Source organism: Dipodomys ordii, unplaced genomic scaffold (assembly GCF_000151885.1).
Source record: "Dipodomys ordii isolate 6190 unplaced genomic scaffold, Dord_2.0 Scaffold48, whole genome shotgun sequence".
Classification (NCBI taxonomy): domain Eukaryota; kingdom Metazoa; phylum Chordata; class Mammalia; order Rodentia; family Heteromyidae; genus Dipodomys; species Dipodomys ordii.
The window spans coordinates 746670-755965 of NW_012267264.1; the positions used below are offsets into that span (position 1 = coordinate 746670).

Here is a 9296-nt window from a genome sequence, read left to right on the forward strand (position 1 = left end):
TGCTGAGAACTTGTTGGCTGGGGGGGGGGGGGGGGGGGGGTTGAGGACAGCCTCTGCTACCCTACCTCCGTCTACCCTCACCTACCTACCCGCGCCGCCTACCCTCGCCGCCTGTGCCCCATGGCTCTCCGCTGCGGTTGGGGACCTGGACCTCCCTCCTCCAAGTGCCTGCACGTGAAGATCCTCAGGCTACCGTCCCTTCCTCTGCCTCAACTCACAGATCCCTCCCAGGTCCCGTCCTGGCAGGGTCAGCCTGTAGTATTCAGTCCCGCCTCTTCTTCCTCCCACTATCTGGAGAGGTACTTGGCTGTTTGGGACGGTTTGTTGTTGATGTTTATTTTTTTCATTTCCTAAATGAATCCTGCTGCTGGTCTCAGCCTTCACATAACCTATTCCATCTGGAACGTTGTTCGGTTTGAAACCGTGTCAGTATTACCTCCTCTGGGAAGTCTACCTTGATTTCTCTTTCTTTCTAAGTGAGAGTTCCAGGACTCTAGTGGACTCTAGCTTGCAATCATAATGTCTAAAGAAAAGTTACACCTTCTTTCGTTTTCTATAACAAATAAAATCTATGAATTCTAGATAGTAGTAATGTTTACACTTTAAATTTTAGAATCATATTTTTATTAATAGTATTAAGTAAATCAGATTGAACAGGGCATAAACTCAGAGTCTTGCTTGGCTTTCTTGCTGAGGACTGGCACTCTACCACTTGAGCCATACCTCCACTCTGGCATTTTGCAGGTTAGTGGAGGTCTGGGTGTGGTGGTACATACATACCTGTAATCTCAGCATTTGGGAGGCTGAGGCAGGAGGATCTCTGCTTTGAGGCCATTCAGGACTATATAATGAGATCTTATCTCAAAACACAAAACCAAATAGAACTTCTCGGGGCTGTAGGTAGAAGGGGCATCAAGATTGCGCTTGCACCTGGCTCTATTGCATTCTGGTTATATAAGCTTAGGTAGACTGTGGTCAGCTCATCCCCTCGTGTCTAAAAGGAAGATGTTGATAGACTTACACTGGCTGGAGGCTCCAGGGATAGGGGCTGTGCAGGACCTCTGCTTTGTTCAGGTCCAGTCTTCCCTTGACAAGGAAATTTTGAGCCAAGAACCACCCTGGGCTGGAGCTATGCAGGAGGAGGAGGAAGGAAGAAGCAGAGAGCAGCACTCTGGCTTTACCAAGAACCAAGGCTCCTGGAACTGTCTTGTGGGTAAAAGCACTAGCAAAGGGGAAGTGCTGCTGGCCTGGCCCCTGAAGTCAATCTCAGTTCCCCTTGCTGGAGTGGGAGACTCCTGGAGCTCCAGGAGACTTGATTTGCACAGACCCAGTAGCTTAGCTAACATGAATCCAGGTGTCTCCTACCCAATGGTAAGATGACCCCATCCCCCTACTTCTTCTGGCTGGGGCAACACACCCCAGACTGAGATTGGGGAAGTGGCACCTCCCTGCTTCAGGGAGAAGCCAGAGTGTAGAAGGGCAGAGAAGGGAAGCCATGTTACCAGAAGGACAAGACCCCTGCCACCTCGGGAGCAGCTGCCTGCAGTGCAGGCCTGGGAGATGAAGCAGATGCCTTTGCCTTCCAACACTTCCCTTCCACAAAGTCCACTTTCTCAGGCGGGGGCAGTTGACTTCCCCAGGATGGCCTGTTTCTCAGACCTCAGGCCAGAGTTGCTGAGAACTTGTTGGCTGGGGGGGGGGGGGGGGGGCGCTCCAGTCCTGGCTCTACTTCTCAGGAATTGGGAGGCTTTGCGAAATTTCTTCTCCGGGGCTTCCCCTCTCCCATCTGTACACTGGTCACCGACACAAGGTCTAAATTCAGCAAATGCTTATTGAGCATCTGCACCTGTCAGCACAGACTGCTAAATGACTATTTTGTTCTGGGTGCAGGGCCTCAAACTTGTAATCCTAGCTACTCAGGAGGCTGAGATCTAAGGATTGTGGTTCCAACCCAGGCAGGAAAGTCCATGAGACTCTTATTTCCAATTACCCACCAAAAAGCCAGAAGCTTATATATATATATATATATATATATATATATTTTTTTTTTTTTTTTGGAGCTGTGGTTCAAGTGATAGAGCATCAACCTTGAATGAAAATGCTAAGGCACAGTCCCTAGGTGCTAAGTTTAAGCCCCTGTTCTCACACGCACGCACACACACACACACACACACACACACACACCACGTATTTTGTCTAACCCTGTCCTCCTGTAGTTTCCATTTTGTGGGGTAAGAGAGAAGATAAATGACAATCGGGTGAGGGGCATGACGTAAGCCAAAGCTTTTCTTGAGGTGGGAGTGGCTGGAGGGTTCAGAGCAGAGGCGGGGCATCATCTGATGGAGGTTTTAACATGGCCACTGTAGCTCTATGTAAAATGCACCCAGCAGTTTCTGATGGCTTTGTCACCATCGGCGCCTAGACAATGTAGCTGAAGCTTCCTTTCTGCTTCTTACTAAGTGCTGCCACCTCAGAGCTTTCTGTAGGCGTGGCCTGGAAGTCAACGGCTCAGCCAGCACTGTCACATGGTCCCCTCCAGACCTCAGTCTCCACTGTTGCTAATGTCATCATTATCTTTCCATGGCCTGCGGTGGGAGGAAGCTGCCCAGACACCCACATGTATCCAGGCCCCACAACTTCTTGAGAAGGAGGGCCGCTTCCCTTTTCTTTGTTGTTCTCCTCTTCTCTCCAATGACAGTCGCTTGTTCTGGCTTTCCCTCCCTTCCCTGGGCCTCAGATCCACAGTTCAAGCTGAGCCCAAGACCCACAGGAACTCCCAAATCTGTGTCCCTGTCTCATGTAAACACACCCTGGGGATAGAGGACGGGGTCATTATAATGGGAACTTCTCGGAGGCCTTACCCTCTACCAGACACCTGTCCACCCAGATGCCCGCCCACCCAGACAGCCACACCCACAACACAGCACTTGGTCTGATTCAAACCTCCTAGGATCTGCCTAGCTCAGCATTGCCTCAAACCACTTCCCTCCTCGTGCCTGGGCTCTATCACGAAGGCCCAGGGCCTCCCTTCTACCTCCCTCCATAAGGCACCAGGATCTTGGGTGAGGAAGGAAAGAAAGATCAGGAACTCAGCTTTCAGGAGCTCCTGTGATGGGAATGGCTGGCCCCTGCTTTGTGCGGCCAGAGGCCAAGCTGCCTCCACAAGAACCCGCTGAGGACCTCCAATGTCTTTATTCTACAATGAACCTGCTGAAGCTCAGGCTGCAGGGATCCCCAACCAGGTGCACAAAGACTGCCCATTGCCCATCTTCAGCTGGATTCAAGCAGCCCCAGGCTCCTGGAACCAGATACATCCCAAGTCCCTGCAGCTCAAAACCCAGGATCATCCCGGAGCAGGAGCAGGATATTTGTCCCTTGATGTGGACACAGAGGCGGGAAAGGAGAAGAGACTCAATTCTATCCAGGATGGCAGAGCTGGCCCAAGGACAGGGTTTCTACTCAGACGATGTCTGTGGCTCTGAATGCAGAGGAGATGAGAGGGTACCTCAGAGGGGAGGTTCAGGGAAGGCTGAGACTCTGTATGAAGTGTTCTTTGCACAATAAATAGAGACTTGAGAAATGGGATTACACCAAAGTGAAAAGTTCCTGCACAACATAGGACATAGTTACTAAACTAGAAAGACAGTCATCATGGAAACTGGCCAACATCAAGAATTGGAACAACATATGCTAGTGGAGTTGCAAGGAAAAAGGGACCATACTGCACTGTTGGTGGAAATGTAAGTTAGTGCAACCACTGGACAGCAGTCTGGAGCTTCCTCAAAAAACGAAACATAGAGGGAGAAACTAGGAGAGAGTGCGGCAAGGGGGGACATTGTCCAAAAAGAAATGTACTCTTCACCTGATGTACGGAATTGTAAACCTTCTATATATTACCTTTACAATGACAATTTAACAAATTTAAAAAGAAGCTACAATGAGAAAAAAAAAGAGAAAGAAACCTAAGCATAGATCTCCCCCAAGGCTTAGCCATACAACTCCTGGGCACCTACTCAGAACATCTCAAGCCAGGATACCATGAAGACACTTGCACATCCATGTTCATTGCTGTACTATTCACAACAGCCAAACTATGGAAACTGTCTAGATATCCTACAATAAATGAATAATCAACAAAATGTGATACACACACACACACACACACACACACACACACACACAATGGAATTTTACTCATCTATTACAAAGAATAAAAGTATGTCATTTGCAGGAAAATGGATGGACCAGGAACAAATCATGCGAGGTGAGTTAAGCCAAGCTCAGAAAGACAAGTAGCACATGTTTTCTCTCATTGTGGAAGCATGATCTAAAATATAACTGGACATGGTAACCTATATAGGACCCTAGGCATCCACATACAAATAAACTAAAAGAAGATACCCTTGGGGAGGAATGCAAAGGTATAACTTCTGTGAACATTTTATTTTTTTTGGGGGGATGGCTGGTCTTAGGGCTTGAATTCTAGGCCTGGACTCTATCCCTGAACTCTTCAGCTCAAGGTGAGCCCTCTACCACTTGAGCTTCAGTGCAACTTCTGGTTTTCTGGTGGCTAATTGGAGATCAGAATCTCAATGGATTTTCCTGCCTGGGCTGGCTTTGAACAGCAGTCCTTAGATCTCAGCTTCCTGAGTAATTAGGATTACAGGCATGAGCCAACGGTGCCAGGCCTAGAGTTTGTTTTAATAAATCGTATTTTAAATGTTCACAGAAGCCAGGCACCGGTGGCTCATGCGTGTAATCCTAGTTACTCAGGAGGCTGAGATCTGAGGATCAAGGTTCAAAGCCAGCCCAAGCAGGAAAATCCATGAGACTCTTATTTCCAATTAACACAGAAAAAGCTGGAAGTGCTGGTAGAGTGCTAACCTTTAGCAAAAAGGAGTTCAGGGACTGCCCAAGCCTAGATTTGAGCTCCAGGACTGGCCACAAATAATAAATAAGTAAATCAATAAATAAATAAAAATTTAAATTAGAAAAAGAAAAGCAGTGCCCTTTGGCTTGTAGTCGCTGAGGTATGAGGTTATGGCTGGGAAGTGAGGGGCATGCCAGGAGGGAACTATCCTCGCTGTCTATTGCTCTCTGGCCTCCTGAGAGGCAGGCCAGTTGCATGGGGGCTGTGGGTTGAGCATTCCATCTGTGTGGTGAGGGGGAAGGAAGCTCTTGGGGCCAGTGGCCAGAGAGGTATGGGAGTAAGTGTTTGACCCTTAGGCCGATGCTGTGACCATATGGGGTCAGGCCTTGGGAGCCTTGGGTGCTCTACCCTCAGGTCACTCTCTGCTAGCTGCAGCTATGCTGTCCATCCAGCCTCTTGTGCTGAGCAGTCTGGGCCCATGAGGGAGCTGAAAGTGGCACATGAGAACCTCTGCTGATCTAGGCCAGTACCTCTGACCACACCCTGAATATCATTTTCTGAGCCTACCCTGCCTCCTTCTCTCCCAGAACAGCACTTCCAAAGCCACAGGAATGCTGACAGGCCTATGGCTCCTCTCCTCTGGGGGTCGTAAAGGTAGGGGGAGGATGGGAAGATGTTCAGATAGGAAAGAGCTTATGAAGGGAGGAGAGAGTGTTCCTCATTAGTCTCAGGAGTCTAAGGAAGCTTTGCTTTGCAAGAGGAGGTTGCAGGATTGCTCAGGACAAGCCTGGGACCCTTGATTGTCGCTGAGACTGGGCCAGCCAGAGAACATGTTCAGATCCTTTGTGCTCACTGCTCATTGTACTTCTGAGGTCTCATGACAGAATCAACAGGAGGAGAAGTCTGGCCCCTGCAGACAGCAGCCATCCCAGCCACAGAGAAGCACGTGTGTCCCCCAGCAGGCTGTTAATAAAATGAGATGCTGGGTGTTGAAGCTAACTAAAGCATAAATGACATCTTATCACATTGGAGTCAGGTGGAAAATAGATCATGCTAATGAGATATCAACACGTCAGACATATTTAAGCATTTTTCATACATCATTGCACTTGATTGCCACAGTCAGCCTCTGGGAAGTCAATATTATTTCTCTTCCTGTTTATGAAGAAGTATGCTGGGCTTTTTGCTAACCTTGTGAACTTCAGCTCATCTTCAGCTGACTTCGGTGCATTGCTCTGTGTGTGTGTGTGTGTGTGTGTGTGTGTGTGTGTGTGTGTGCGTGCACACCTAAACAGGGGCTTAAACCTAGGGCCTGGTCACTGTACTTAGCTTTTATTTGCTCAAGGTTGGTGTTCTACTGTTTTATCCATACTTTCATTTCTAGGTTTTTGCTGGTTAATTGGAGCTAAAAGTCTCATGGATTGTTCTGCCTGGGCTGGCTTTGAATTGCAGTGCTCAGATCTCTGTTTCCTGAGTAGGTAAGATTACAGGTGTGAGCCACTAGCGCCCAGACTAAAAATTGAGTCTCTCTTTTTTTTTTGGTTGGTTGTGGGGTTTGAACTCAGGCCTGGGTGCTGTCCCTGAGCTTTTGTACTCAAGGCCAGCACTATACCACTTTGCACCACAGCTCCACTTCTGGGTTTTAAGTGGATAATTGAAGGTAAGAGTTGAAGCCCAGGGCTGGGAGGTGGCTCAGTGGTAGAGCACTTGCCTTGCATGCATGAGGCCCTGGGTTCGATTCCTCAGCACCACATAAGCAAAAAGAAAAAAAGCCGGAAGTGGTGCTGTGGCTCAAGTGGTAGAGCGCTAGCCTTGAGCTGAAGAGCTGAGGGACAGTTCCCAGGCCCAGAGTTCAGGCCCCACAACCGGACCCCCCCCAAAAAAAGTGTTGAAGCCCAGACTGGCTTCGAACCATGAGCCTCAAATCAAGGCCGCCTGAGTAGCTAGGATTATAGGTGTAAGCCACCAGTGCCTGGCCAAAATGGAGTCATTTTTAAAGGAAAAGGAAAAGAAAATAAACAGATCCAAGCTGTGTCCTGAAAAGGGTAAGTGGTAGCTGTTCTTCAGCTAATCTGTTGGGCCCTCTGCTGATTCCTTCCCAGGAATCCCCAGGCCTTTTAACTGTCCCTGAAATTGCCTTCTCTATTTGGGATGCTCAGAGACACAGACTGGGCTCCTGGGGCTCAGTCCAGAGCTCAAACTGCAGGAGAGCAGAGGGAAAGCGTGAGGAGAGGGACCTGTCACTCTGATCAGCAAGGTGTGCACATCTGCAGGGCAGCTACCAAGGTCCTTCATGCGCGCCCCCTAGCGGAAGGAGCAGAGATGACCACACATGTTCATGCCTGTGTCTTGGAAGACAGTACTAGTGACACCTAATGGGAGTAGAACTTTCCATTCTGTCCCTTGCAGGGCTGGGGGTCAGGGGGAAGGGTCTGACATGGTGCTGGGCACCTGCACACCTGTGTATGTATTCTGTCCTGTGGGTTTGTCCCCATTACGGTCCTTATCTGCTTGTAAATCACTCCAACTGAACAGAATCATCTCCCAGGAGACTGGTTCTTTAGTGTCCAAATGGCAGCACTAGGATTAAGGTGAGGGTCAGGGGGAAGGCCAGAGGCACCAGGCAGATTTCTTCCTCAGGAATCTCCCTCTGGGAGTCCTCCACATTATATGCTTCACCTCTACTTTGATCAGAGTTGGGCAGGCAGTGATTCCCACGATTGGGTGGTAGCCAGAGGGAGAATCATCCAGAATCCTTAGCAGAGGGGATCCCAGAGGTGCAGGAGAGCTGACACCGATGGGGAGGGCTGGAGAGGCGGCTGTCCTCAGTGTTCAGGCAAGTCTTGGGCTGCGAGAGACAAATAAGTGCAATGTGCACTGTGGTTAAGCATCTAATAGAGCCAGTGATGGGGTGGACAGCCAGTCCTTTCCTAGAGCGATTTCAATTCCAAAGCCTCAGTTTCCTGGGCACCATTGCAGCATCTGGGAACATATCTGATTAACTTTGTAGTCCACCCAGCACAGGCCTGTCTCCCATGAAGGATGTCTGGCTCATGAGTCTTTATTGCTTCCATAGGGTAAGGGAGGCCTGGGGAGGGTGTCCCCAAGCCCCAGTTGCCATACAGGGCCAATCACAGCACAATTCTAGGGGATCTTGTTTACTTCATAGCTGGGAGATCTATTATAAAAATTTCCCAGCTGTATATATGAACTATCTTGAGAAGTGGCAGCTTTTATAAATTCATACAAAGGGGGCTGGGAAGGTGGCTCAGTGGTAGAGAGCTTGCCTTGCATTCATGAGGCCCTGGGTTTGATTCCTCAGCACCACATAAGCAAAAAGAAAAAAGCCGGAAGTGGCGCTGTGGCTCAAGTGGTAGAGCGCTAGCCTTGAGCTGAAGAGCTGAGGGACAGCGCCCAGGCCCAGAGTTCAGGCCCCACGACCGGACCCCCCAAAAAATTCATACAAAGTTATCTTATGGTTGAAAATATGCAACAACTAACTACATATGACTTTTCTTTTTTTTTTTTTTTTTTTGGTCAGTTGTGGGGCTTGAACTCTGGGCTTGGGCGCTGTCCTTGCGCTTTTCAGCTCAAGGCATGTGCTCTACTGCTTGAGCTATAGCGCCACTTCCCGTTTTCTAGTGCTTTATTGGAGATAAGAGTCTCACGGACTTTCCTGCTTGGGCTGGCTTTGAACCTTGATCCTCAGATCTCAGCCTCCTGAGTAGCTAGGATTACAGGCATGAGCCACCGGCGCCCGGTGACTTTTCTTTTCTTTTTGGGAGGATGAGGACTAGCACTGGGAGTTGAGGGGTTGGCTAGCAAGGAGGATGAAAGAGCATGAGTGTGGTGGAAACAAGTTGCACATAGAAATTTGTTGAAAATGTTTTGGGAAGGGGAAAAAGAAGAAGGGATAGCGATAGAAGATTGCTCACAGTGTGTGGCAAACACACGTGGAAATGCCACAACTCACTGCCTCTCCTCACCATATAACTAATAGAAAAAGGAAGGAAGGAAGGAAGAGAGAGGAAGAGAGGAAGGAAAGAAGGGAAAAAGAAAAAAATGCTTGGGAAACATTATCTAGTAGGCAGTTGCTAGCTAATAAAGACATCACCTGCATTTATTTTTAAAAAGTTGACAAACAGGACTATAGCACAAATTAAATAATTTCTGCACAGAAAAGGAAATATAATCACCAGAAACAAGAGACAACCCATAGATGAGAGGAAATCACTGTCAGCTATTCAACAGATAAAGGATTACTGTCCAGAAGATACTTAAAAAATTCAAGAATTCAAAAAAAAAATAAACAGCAAAAGAACAAATAATCCAACAAATAACTGAACAACTGCATTGAATAGACAGTTCTCAGAAGAAATACAAATGTCTAATAGATACATAAAGAAGGGCTGGGAAGGTGACTCAG

The 9296-nt window shown here is 48.2% G+C and overlaps 1 protein-coding gene across 3 annotated transcripts in view; it reads right to left on the minus strand.

Moving 5' to 3' along the window:
- Irf5 (interferon regulatory factor 5) overlaps nt 1-546 on the minus strand; it is an 11856-nt gene extending 11310 nt beyond the window's left edge. For 2 of the 3 annotated variants that reach the window (XM_013019995.1, XM_013019992.1), the window contains exon 1: nt 86-546. The gene's annotated coding sequence lies outside the window, so the exon portion shown is untranslated. The remainder of the gene's footprint in view (nt 1-85) is intronic. The other variant, XM_013019991.1, reaches the window with a different exon arrangement.
- Nucleotides 547-9296: the final 8750 nt, after the last annotated feature.